Source organism: Nannospalax galili, unplaced genomic scaffold, assembly GCF_000622305.1.
Source record: "Nannospalax galili isolate Female #2095 unplaced genomic scaffold, S.galili_v1.0 scaffold70, whole genome shotgun sequence".
NCBI classification, from domain to species: domain Eukaryota; kingdom Metazoa; phylum Chordata; class Mammalia; order Rodentia; family Spalacidae; genus Nannospalax; species Nannospalax galili.
The window spans coordinates 388657-400419 of NW_008328543.1; the positions used below are offsets into that span (position 1 = coordinate 388657).

Genomic DNA, 11763 nt, shown 5'->3' on the forward strand with positions numbered 1-11763 from the left:
CACAGAGGCCACTTGAGTCTATTTTCTATGGAGGCAAATGTCAGCCATTGCTGGACTATGATCATGATATATACTCATGAGACGAGACAGGCTGGAGGTCTTCAGCAAGAAGTGAACAAAACAGGTGGATTTACTTTTGATTTTTTACAAATCTTGAGTTTTTAACCATTTATTTTAAATCATTTGGCCAGTCATCATCACAGCACATCTACATGACTGAGTATAGTCCTGAAGTATTACTGTCCATTTCTTCATAAACCTAGAGAAAAATAATGATCTTGAGGCATGGTCTGGTTACAGGAGCTTGACCTGCTTTTCAGGTCTCTCTCCTTAGGGTGACACTGGATGGTGGTAAAGACAAGATCACGGCAGAAGTTCATGTTCACAGTTATATGGGGAAACATGAAGCATCCTGTCACACAGATGTAAAATCAGACAGTGGTCTAACAATGTGAGTTTTCTAGCTCTGTTCATCCATGAACACTCAGACAAACCAAGTAGTAACTGTGTTAAAAGATGCACAGTGACATCCGAACAACACAGAAGGTCACTGAGTCCCTCCAATTAGCACTTGGCTGGTTCTTCAGCAAGGAAGATGATAGCTGGCAAACATTGCTCAGGCGGCTGACAGAAGCAGAAAGAACCAGTCAAGAGACACTGGGGTATCCTCATCCTGTAATCTGGAAAGCTTCACCATCACATGGAGAGTACTTAAGACAACCATGCTGGAGTATTGATACTTGAAATCTATTGAATAATTACTCATTTAACCTTCTGAATATAAGCAACACTTTGGGGTTTCAAACCACATTTCATTTGCAATGAAGTTAACTGATTTATACTTATGTTAAGGTTAGACACATTCATCTCATGTACTAGAATCTACTTGTGGCCTTCACATGTCCATTTCTCCTTTTTCTAGCTATGTATACCTTGGCTTTTAGGTCCTGGTAAAAAGAAAACAAAACTCCTTTTGGCTCACGTCTTAGAGATTTCAGGACTCACTTTAATTTAATATTCCAAATAAGTAGACTGGATTCATAATTTGGATTTTAGCTCAGCTGTATCCATTTGTCCCAGATTTTATGAGAAAGCACCCTAAAATTATTTCACATTTACCTGTGTGTATGGTGTTTTCATGTTTCTATGTGTGATTGTGGCATCTCTACCATAGCACACGTCCTGAGATTTGAATCCAGGTCCTCATACTGTAAGAAGCACTTTTCTCCAGTGAACCACCCCCCGGCTCTTATCTTATTTTTAAAATAAACATTTTTCTTATTAAATAATAGTTTAATAAGAAATTCCTAAACTTGCACGTTACTAAAAAACTAACATAACATTACTCATAAATAGAAATGTTTAAATTAGGGGCTGGAGATGGCTCAGTGGTTAAGAACACTGGCTGTTCTTGCAGAAGACCTGCGTTTGAATCCCAGCACTCACATGGCAGCTAACAACTGTGTATAACTCCAGCTCTACGGATCCGACAGCCTCTTCTGTCCTCTACAGGCATTGCACAACACGGGTGGACTTGCCTACATGCAGGCAATACATGCATACACATAAAATTAAAAAAAAAATAAAGTATGTTTTAAAAAAGAAATGTTTTAATTAGATTATAATTTTAACAAATACTTTCATGCTTAAAGAATATAACTTCGAACTAATATTCAGTCTAGTTTCTTATCTTTAGCATTTGGATAACTTTTTAATATGGTAAAATTCTAAAGTATGATGACCTCACACATACCTTAAAATTACTTTCCTTTACTTCTTATTTCTCTGTTACAGAGCAGCTACCACTTTAGATCATGTTCACAAATGTCTGAAATTTTGCATTTGACAGTGTTACAAATCTAATGTATGTGGTTGCCACATGCCATATTGGGTATACATAGACAAACAATTTCATTCCAAATATAGATGTCAACCACTGAAAGACTATTAACAGAAAAGATTAAAATATGTAATATATTGATAGAGAAGTTAATATCTCAATCTAGCTATCTATCTCTACCTATCATATATATATATATATATATATATATATGAGAATTATTTGTGGGTTTTTGTATGTGCTTTTGTGTTGTGGTTTATTTTGTCTGTCTGAAATATAGTTTTGTCAAGTAGATTAGGTTGGCATTAAACAAATTATCAGAAGCCCAGGCTGGCTTCAAACTTGTGACCCTCTTGTCTCAGTCTCCAGAACATTGAGATTAAAGGTGTGCACCACCATGCCCTGTGATTTTTGTGTTTATAAAAGGACATTGAGATAGGTTTTATTCTAAGACAAAATAGTGGCTATTACCATTTGTGAAACAATTTAATGTAAATCCTGAGTGAGGGGTGCAAAGATGGCCCAACAAATAAGATCGCTTGCTGCTCTTGCCAAAGACCAGCAGCACCTGGTGGCTCACCACCTCCTGTAATGCTAGCTCCAAGGGATATGTTTCCCTCTTCTGGACTTTGTGGGCACTGCATGCATGTGGCACACAAATGTGGGAAACACACATAAAATAAAAGTAAATGTCTTTAAAAAGGCTGAATGAATACAGGAAGGTTTAGGTTTGGGATTTAATTTCCTTATAGTGAATCTCTGCAACATAATGGATCTGAAGCAAAAGGCACTGAAAAGTTTTAAATTTTTTCCCAGAATGACTTAGGTTACTGGTCAGTTAATATTAAACACTTAATGAAGCATAACAATCTTTTACTGTCAAATATTAATAGAACAAAACTGCAAATTTTTTGTTAAAGTGATCAGATATTCTTGGGTTGTACGGTTGGACTTAATAAGTAATTAAAATCTATTTCCCCTCCAGATAGTTAATTCAAATAACCAGTTTTAACTGCTCATGTTTGTACTGATGTTTTGTTATTCTAGGAATATTCTCTCACATTTGAAAAAATATTCCTTAAAATTGTGCTTTTATGTTTATTTAAAATATCCTATTTTCTCTTGATCAGCAAGAGGATGTTAACTCTGTCATTTTCTCCTTCCTGCGTCTTTCTTAACAAAACGGGCACATCTGTAAGCATACATGTGGTAGATTTTCCAGGAGGAGGTCTTAGATTTAGAAAAATATAGTTTGCATAATGTTTTTGAACATGATTTGACTGCAAGAAAAATCACAAATGTATGCCTTTTACTCAGCAAGAATAGTAATACTGTAAATGATTATATACTTGTTTGAATGGTTCTATGTTTCTTATAGGGCATCCACACTATTGTGAAAACAATGTTATTTTGTAAAACATGTTTCTAGGATAGCTTAATTTATGTAAAATGTTTATTTGTAACTCTCAAGTGCATAAAATCTCATAAACATAATATACACACACATACACATACACATACACACACACATACACACACACATATATATTTTATATATATATATATTTCTGGAGCTATTTTAGCACTCTTCCTGTGCTATATTAACCCCCTCTGGGAAACACTGCTAGCCTTGTTAAATCCCTTACAACCATTTTAGCACTCTTCCTGTGCTATATTAACCCCCTCTGGGAAACATTGCTAGCCTTGTTAAGTCCCTTACAACCAGGAGCATTTCCTATCCTAGCAGATCTTACAGTTCTCCAATTTGATTATCTGATATGTTTGGACCTCTAATAAACACACTAAAACCGGTCCTCTCTTCAATAGGTCAATATTACATTTCTTTATTGTTTCATATTTAATTATATATTTCAAGCAGCAATCCAGAAACAAGACCTTCAATAGATAAGATATGGTGGGGACCTTAGAAACAGTGGAAATTAGAAACAGCTCATAGCTCAATGTTAGATTGTAATTTTCATTAGACTCCTGATGATGAGAAACTCAGACAAAGGGACTCAGGGACTGGAGAAGTAGAATTCACTAGGCTGTGTTTCTTCTGCCCCTGCTTGAAGGATGTGAGTGTGGACATTCTCTCAACTCTCTTCTCTTCATTTTCCTTACCTATCAGGAGGGAAATCACATCCACCTAAAAAATCCTAAGCAAAGTACTTATCTCAATAACTAGAGTGTGTAAGGATTAAATAAATTAGAAATCTAACCCTTGAAAGAAAGCCACAGTCATGGAGTACTAAGATTGTGGATCAGGTTCTTCAATGTGTCTAAATGGTCTTTGCACCTAATTACAAAGAAAGACTGAGTGGCTCAGAGCCCAGGAGAAGCCTGGCTGTCAATAGCAATAATTCATCCCATGTATATTTCTAATTCTTCCTTTAAGGACTTCAAAGGTCAACATATGCTGTATCCTCAGTTTTATGATGAAGTGTAAAATTACAAGTTTCTAAACTTTTGACTTACACTAGAATTGGTCAAAGAGTTTTAAAAGCAGGGTTCACATAATCTCACCTCAAATCTGCTGAGTCAGATTGTCTGAGGTAGTCTCACAGGTCCCACCTGGGAAAATCAATCATAATCAAAGTTGACACTGCTCACATTTACTGAAGATTTTATGTGAGATGATCTTTGCCACTTTATCAATTAAGATTATAAAATTAAGGAGTAAGATTTTGCCTAGAACTTCTAAGATCAAAAATTTACCAAAGAAAGATAGCAGTAGCCAAGTGCTTAAGCATTTCATGAGACTCCAGATGGCTTCCCTACAGCCACATGGGGTGGTTTATAGTTTTAGCTTTGAGGCCAGAACATACTTCCTTAGTGACGGCAGTACAAACATCAGCAAAGTATAAACGTTTAGAAACACACCCATATATAAAGGGACGGCGGCTCTTCATAGCGATTTTTCTCTGGAGGCAGATATTGCAAACCACTTCAGAAAATGCAGCTAAAGGCAGCACATGTCAAGGGGACAGCTCAGGCAACATCTTTAAAGTCACAAGAGAAAAACAGGCCCTTTGTAGGGCAAATTCAAATCAGAAGCTCAGATTTTAATAATTGTTGTATTAGACATGACAGACACTATATAATTTAAAATTTCTTTAAAAACATCAACATTGAAATAGTGTCTCTATCTGGTAAAAAAAGAAAAAAAGGAGAAGGAAAGATGGAAGAAAAAGTTGTTTAGTTGGCAGTGGGGAAGTTACAGATGTAAATATAATTTTTTCAAGTTTCAAGTGCCTAAATGCTTTGCTCAATAGCCTGTATTTGTAGTTTTTAAAAGTTTAAGCTGTAACATAGATATATTTCCTGAATTAGATGCATTGAGTAGATACTAAAAAGTCAGTTAGCAATAGATTGAGATGGAAAATATTACGTCTTCAAAATGTAAGGAGTGTTGGAGGCTTCATATAGATCAAAATAGGCACAGCTTCGTTTCCTACTTCTCAACAGTGAATTTTATAATATTCCAATAGTAATTGCTTTTTACCACTTCAAATCCATGCTGAGGAAAAAGTAGAAGAAGAAGAAGTAGGAAGAGGACTGGGGAGGAGAAGGAGGGAAAGAGGCCAAGGCATTCGGAAAAGCCAGAAGTCTGCTATTAACTTTAGGGTTATACTTTTTAAACGCTCCCTATTTGCTCATTACTAATTCATCTTCAATAGGAAGAATTCAGATTTCATTGAAACACAAACCCCTTGTAAACAACATAAATTTACCTACTTGGGGAAGGCTGGTTATAAAACCACATAATATACCCAAGTTTAATTATACATATCCCAAAGATCACATCTGAAGTAATATATAGTATGCATCACTCTCTGATATCTAGCTTTATATTTCAAATATTACAGTTTCTACTGCCCATCTTTTGAAGAGGATGGCAGATTCCATGTAGTGGTCCCTAATTTAACAGCCTTATTTTCAAAATATTCCTGTTAAATAAAAGCTCCCCCGAATAAGTCCAAATGTATTCCTTATGTGAGAGAGAAAATAAATGCCAAGAACCAGCAGAGGCAGGGAACTAAGAGGCAGAAGGAAGTGATGCTGGTGTCCCTGGATCCATGGTTCCACCCCTGAGCCTCCAGTTTCTAGATTCCACATTTGTATAACGCACAGTCTCCCATGAGAGCACAGGATCCATGATTCAGCATCTTCCTCTGAAACCAGCTATTCTTTTTGCTGTTCTCTATAATCAGATGATATTGACAATATAATGTGTTTGAGGTCTGAAACTTCTAGAATGGAAATGTCATGGTCTGAAACTCTTATTCTATCACAGAGACTGAGACTTAGGGAGGAGCACCAATAGTGATCCACTATTCACAGAAAACAATTCCGTTTTCCATGTAATTTCTATGGGCATATTCAAATTTAGATAAACTTTGTGTTTAACAGCTTACCTACAAAAATGCCAACGTGTGGGCAGATGAATGATGGCATGTGCATGGTGTTTAATGGACAGGTCTTTGGTCTTTTGAATCAATGCCAAATGGAGCAAAAAATCCCAGTTGTGGTTGCTCAACATTTGAAGGCTTATGAAAGTTTGGGGACAAATCTTTCCGGGCTGTTGGTCTGTATTTAATCCTGGCAGGAACATTGGTAAAAGATGCAAAGAATCACTCTGAGTGCTTCCGTGTTGTGCAGTGGCTGCAGAGGACAGAAGAAGGCATCTGACCCCTGGAAATGGAGTTACTGATGGTTGTCAGCTGCCACATGTGTGCTGAGATTTGAACCCAGGTCTTCTGCAAGAATAGCCAGTGCTCTTAACTTCTGAGCCATCTCTCCAGACCCTGAGAATCAGTCGTTAAAAGACAGAAAACTAGTGACCTGGATGTTACTAGGACTGTACATTCTGAAATTCAAATTGTCCTGATGAAACAGACAAAAACTATTCCATTGGTTATGTCTACTTGATGTGGAAAGGCCATGGTGGAAGAAACAGTCATCAGTGATCTGTAAATGCTGCAGGAACTACCTGAGGGTGCAGATCTGAAATTAATCAAATCACAATGAAAATTCGTATTCAAGCAGGAAATGGTGATGCACACCTAGGATCCCAGTACTTGAGAGGCTAAAACAGGAAGATCTTGAGTCTGAGGCTAGCCTGGGCTACATAATGAGACCCCCCATCTCAAAATCAAAGCAAATCAAATCAAATAAATTCAAATCAAATCACTTCCTGCTGAAGTCAGTGACAAAGTGCTATGTAGCACATAGGGAGCCTGAGCTTTGATTCCAGGATCTCAAACAGAGAAAAACAAAATTGTGATGTAGCAGTTGAGGCGATTCTAACCGAACTAAGGATAGATGACAGAAGAGAGAGACTGGAAAAGGAGATTTCAGAGCATAAAGTGGAAGGGCAGATGCCTCCAGCTGCCCTCTCAAAAAACGATGAGAAGAGAAATAGTGAATCATGGGCCCCAACCATGAAAACATCATCTGGGCTTGGGAAAGGGCTCAGTGGATAAAGTGCTTTCCATACAAGCATAAGGCCCTGGGTTTGGATCCCCAGGCACTACATAAAAATCATCAGGAGGGAGTGTGATGCCTCACCTGTAGCACCAGCACTCAGGAGGTAGAGTAGCTGGGTAGCTAGAGTAGATTGATTAGTGATCTCTGGGTTCAACAAGAGTCCCTGTGTCAGTAAATAAACTGGAATGTAGTGGAAGAAGTCACTCAGTGCTAACCTGTGGCCTCCACAAGCATGTGCACACACATCCACACAACAAGCATGTGCACACACATCCACACACACACATAAAAGAAAAATATAATTTAATTTAGTATTTTTTAGTCATTTAGTGTCTAAAGCAGGGTTTTATTATTGGAATAACTCATATTGAAGCTCAAATTCTACTCTGTAATTTACTAGAGAAGAGTGAAACTCAGAGGGGGGTGTGCAGGAAACCTAGAGGGAAAGTGATGTCCTAGAAACCCTGTGAGAAATGCACAAAGTGTCTGAACACTAATGCACATGTATCTCCAGGAGATTCTTGGAAGGGAACGCAGTGCCAGATAGAAGAGACCTCCCTTAGAGTGACAAGCATGCCATACAGCACTCATCAAAGAAGGGTCTTTTCGCAACAGATGGAGGCTACTGCATAGTTACACATCTGGTCAGGCACAGAGCACATACACCTGGGAGATGCCCAGTACTGGGTGACACATCTGGTAGAGAAAGGGCTAATGCACCCCTCAACTCTCACCAGTGAGGCTTCCATGTTCATCAGAGTGTGATGTACACAGAAGGCTACAACTGGCCAAGTTTTAGAGAGTAAGAGACTGTAGAGTGTAGGATGGACTCGCCCAGGGACAATTGTAGAAGAGGAGGTGGAAAGATTGTGAGAGCCAGGGCTGGTTCATGAACATATGAGGTGGAGGCTTCCAGGCCACTGGAGGCTTGTCATGTGAGCCTGCAGCAATGGTGGCATCAAATGCAGAACCCAAGTCAGCTCAATTAAACAAGGGCCCAAATGGGAGGTGATAAATAGGTGGTGGATCAGCACTAGATTGAGAACTATTTGAGACTGATTACTGCTGGGTGAGGGAGAGTATGACTTACATATAACCACTGGATGCACTGACTAGACAGACTACAGTGGAGACATTTCACTGAAGGACATTTGGGTACAAACACCAGAATGAATAGGACTCAGCATGTACATCAGAGTACATAGGGTTCTTAGGGGGAATGGGGGAGACATGGATCAGGGGGTTCTGGATTTGAGTGGGAAATGTATGAAATTTTAAAAGCTCAATAAAGGAAGGAAGGAAGGAAGGAAGGAAGGAAGGAGAGAGAGAGAGAGAGAGAGAGAGAGAGAGAGAGAGAGAGAGAAGAGAGAAATCCCAAATCCCAGTTGTGGCATCATGACTAAATAACTCCTCATCTATAAGAAACATACCTCCTTTATTATTAGGTTTTTGTAATGCTTGAATGAAATGATGTTGGGCTATTATGTATAGCATCTCACCCACGGTAAGCAGAAAAGAGCAATATTTACTACTGTCATAAACATCCTTTGGGTAGACAATCTATGATCAGAAATGCAGATGGCATTGCTACATCATTTCATGGAGGATAATGTGCCTGAGCATCTTGTCTCTTCCATGCTTTCATTGAGAAGGATGCATGTGCAGACGGTCCTTGCCTCTTCTACAGACATTGCCGCGTCATTTTCATTAAGAAAGATGCATGCATGTGAGCATCCCTGTCTCTCCCCCTCAGCTGAACGTCAGGAAGGAACAATTGTGGTAACGCCCTGTCATTGCCGAGATTCAATTTTCACATGACATTGGGTCTCTTTCATTGACCACAGAGCCCAATCATCTCACCCACTCAAGCACTTACAGAAAGCCTCACAGAATTTTTCTTTGCTTTTCACTCTTGATTGGGTCTCACATGTCTCTCCATCTCTCATCTGAAGTTTCCTGGAGCCTCATACTTAGTCCTCTTCAAGTTATATTACTCTCATCTCCACTTCCTGAATGTGATCTCCTAATGAGAAATCTGTGAAGATTCCTATCACTTTAATGTAACTATTGAAGAAATAGGCTGTACTTCAAGTAAAGGCAAAACTGTAGACTGTGAGTGCCACATGAACACTAGATTTGATTTCTGACCACACTCCCTCAAAACAGAGAGATGGGGTGATGGTGTTCCACATTTGTGAGGTTTGCTTTGGCACTGCATTGCCACCCACGGCTCCAATTCATACTCTGCATTGCTTCTTCACTAACCACACTTTGTCTGACTTACAATTTTTCCAACTTAAAATTACATTTGCTAGAATCTCTTGAAACTACAAGTTTTCCGACGACACAATTCCGCACAATAAGCCTGAAGAAGGAAAATGAGATCTGGACCTGGACTCTGTAGGAGCTATACTGCCTTTCTGACTGCTTCTTTCTGTCACTAATACCTGTAAGAAGGTTGTCAGGTTCTGAGATATAGAAACCACATTTGACCATGTGACTATGAAGACAGCAGTCATGCAGTAAGAGGATAGAAGCACCCTTGTGACATCACCCAGCCATAGCAGCACCCCAAGCCACCCACCTTCAAGATTCTTCCTCCTGAGAAAGAGAAACACTTTCATTTTAGGCTGCCTACTGATTTTCAGTTCATTCACTTTATCGTAACATCATTTATCTTAATACCTAATAATTCAATTCATGCTTTTTCTGAAAGTTTTGCTATGAACACTGAGATGACAGAAATTTAGAATTTGAAAATGTTTATGGTGGATACCATATCAGAGGTATAGTCACTGATAAGTTGCAAGTACTTATCAGTGTAAATAGCTGCCACCTGTCGCCAGGCATGAACTGCTAATAAATCCAGCAGACCACACACCCAAAGAGGACATGAAATAGGAGGGACTTGTTGCGAACATGGGGTCCAGTGGAGAGGGAGGAGGATGAGAGAGAGGAATCAGGGGGATGCTTGAAATTTATTATAAAAATGTATGAAACAAGCTGAAGAGCTGGCTCAGCAGTTAAGAGCACTGGCTGCTCATCCAGAGGACCTGGGTTTAGTTTCCAGCACCCACATAGCAGATAATAACCATCCATAACTCCAGTTCTAGGAGATCTGACACCCTCTTCTGAACTCTGTGGACATTGCACAACAGGGATGCACTTACATACATGTAGGCAATATGCTCATACACATAAAATAAAAATAATAAATAAAAAGTTAAATGTGATAGTTAATAAAAAATAAAAATGTTGAAATAAACCCCCCAAAAGAAAGAAAAGGAGACATATCAAAGATGCAAAAAATAGCGAATCCTGTAATATACTCTTATTTGCTCATGACCCAGACCCAAGATTTTCAATTTATGACCAAGTTTGTTTTATTTCTAACTTCACATCCGTTGCATGACTTTATTTAGAGATATACTATATCCATAAACACATTAGTAAGAAACGCTTAAAAAGGAGCTCCAAAATCATTCACTCTTGCTAAGAGCCTAACAGTCTAGATTAAGATGAGCCCGGAAGCTGTCCACATGGCACATCAAGCATGAAAGCATGGAGAGGTCTAACAGAATTCCTTTGTGAATAGTCCCAAATTACAAATGATTTTCAGAACAGATTTTACATTCCTACTTTAAGTAATAATACGGCAAAGTGCATATTTTTCATTATCCCAACTAATAGATAAACATCACATTATATTATCCAAGGTGTTAACTGATTCCTTCAGTGTGTGATGTGCCACCTTGAAGAGTCTCCTAATGCAGCTTGTCAATCAAACACATTTTATAAACAGTGTGTCCATTCTTGTAGCTTTCATGTTTAATAATTTTAGTGCAGTGGGGCTGGGGGAGTGGGGGGTGCACGGTAGGCACATTCTCTATCAATGAGCTAAACCCTAAAGAGACCAGAAGCTATGGGAGCAAGTATGACTGACCCCTGCTTGTCACACTTAACACCACATTTCCACCTGTCAGAGTCTCGTCCCTATGGCCTCCTTAGTCTGTCTTTCACACAGGCCAAACCATTTCTTACGTAGGAACTGTACACTGTTATTTCACTCTTGGCTGTTCTTCCATAAATTTATTTATGTATACTCCCCTCTAACATGGTCTAAATATCAGGAATCGGGTTTGTCTTGGCTGCACTGGGTGACTTTTGCTTATATCAGGTGTGGCTCAGTTGTTCGGTTTAATATGAGCTGTTGAATGCTCTGCTAACTGCAGCTGGTCAACTACAACTATCCAAGAGGGTAAATATTAGATTATTGGTTTTATAAAACATGAGGCTAAGAGGTTTCCTGAAAGAGATAGGGCGTTACTGAATATCAATTTGAATTCAGTTTTTTTTTTTTTTTTTTTTTGCCGGTCTTTCTGAGACAGGGTCTCCCTGTAGCCCCAGCTGTCCTGGAACTCACTATGTAGACC

At 38.8% G+C, this 11763-nt stretch overlaps 1 protein-coding gene across 7 annotated transcripts in view; it reads right to left on the minus strand.

Moving 5' to 3' along the window:
• Positions 1-11763, minus strand: part of LOC103729463 (protocadherin-15) — a 1150197-nt gene that overhangs the window by 373413 nt on the left and 765021 nt on the right. The gene's annotated exons all lie outside the window — the stretch shown is intronic.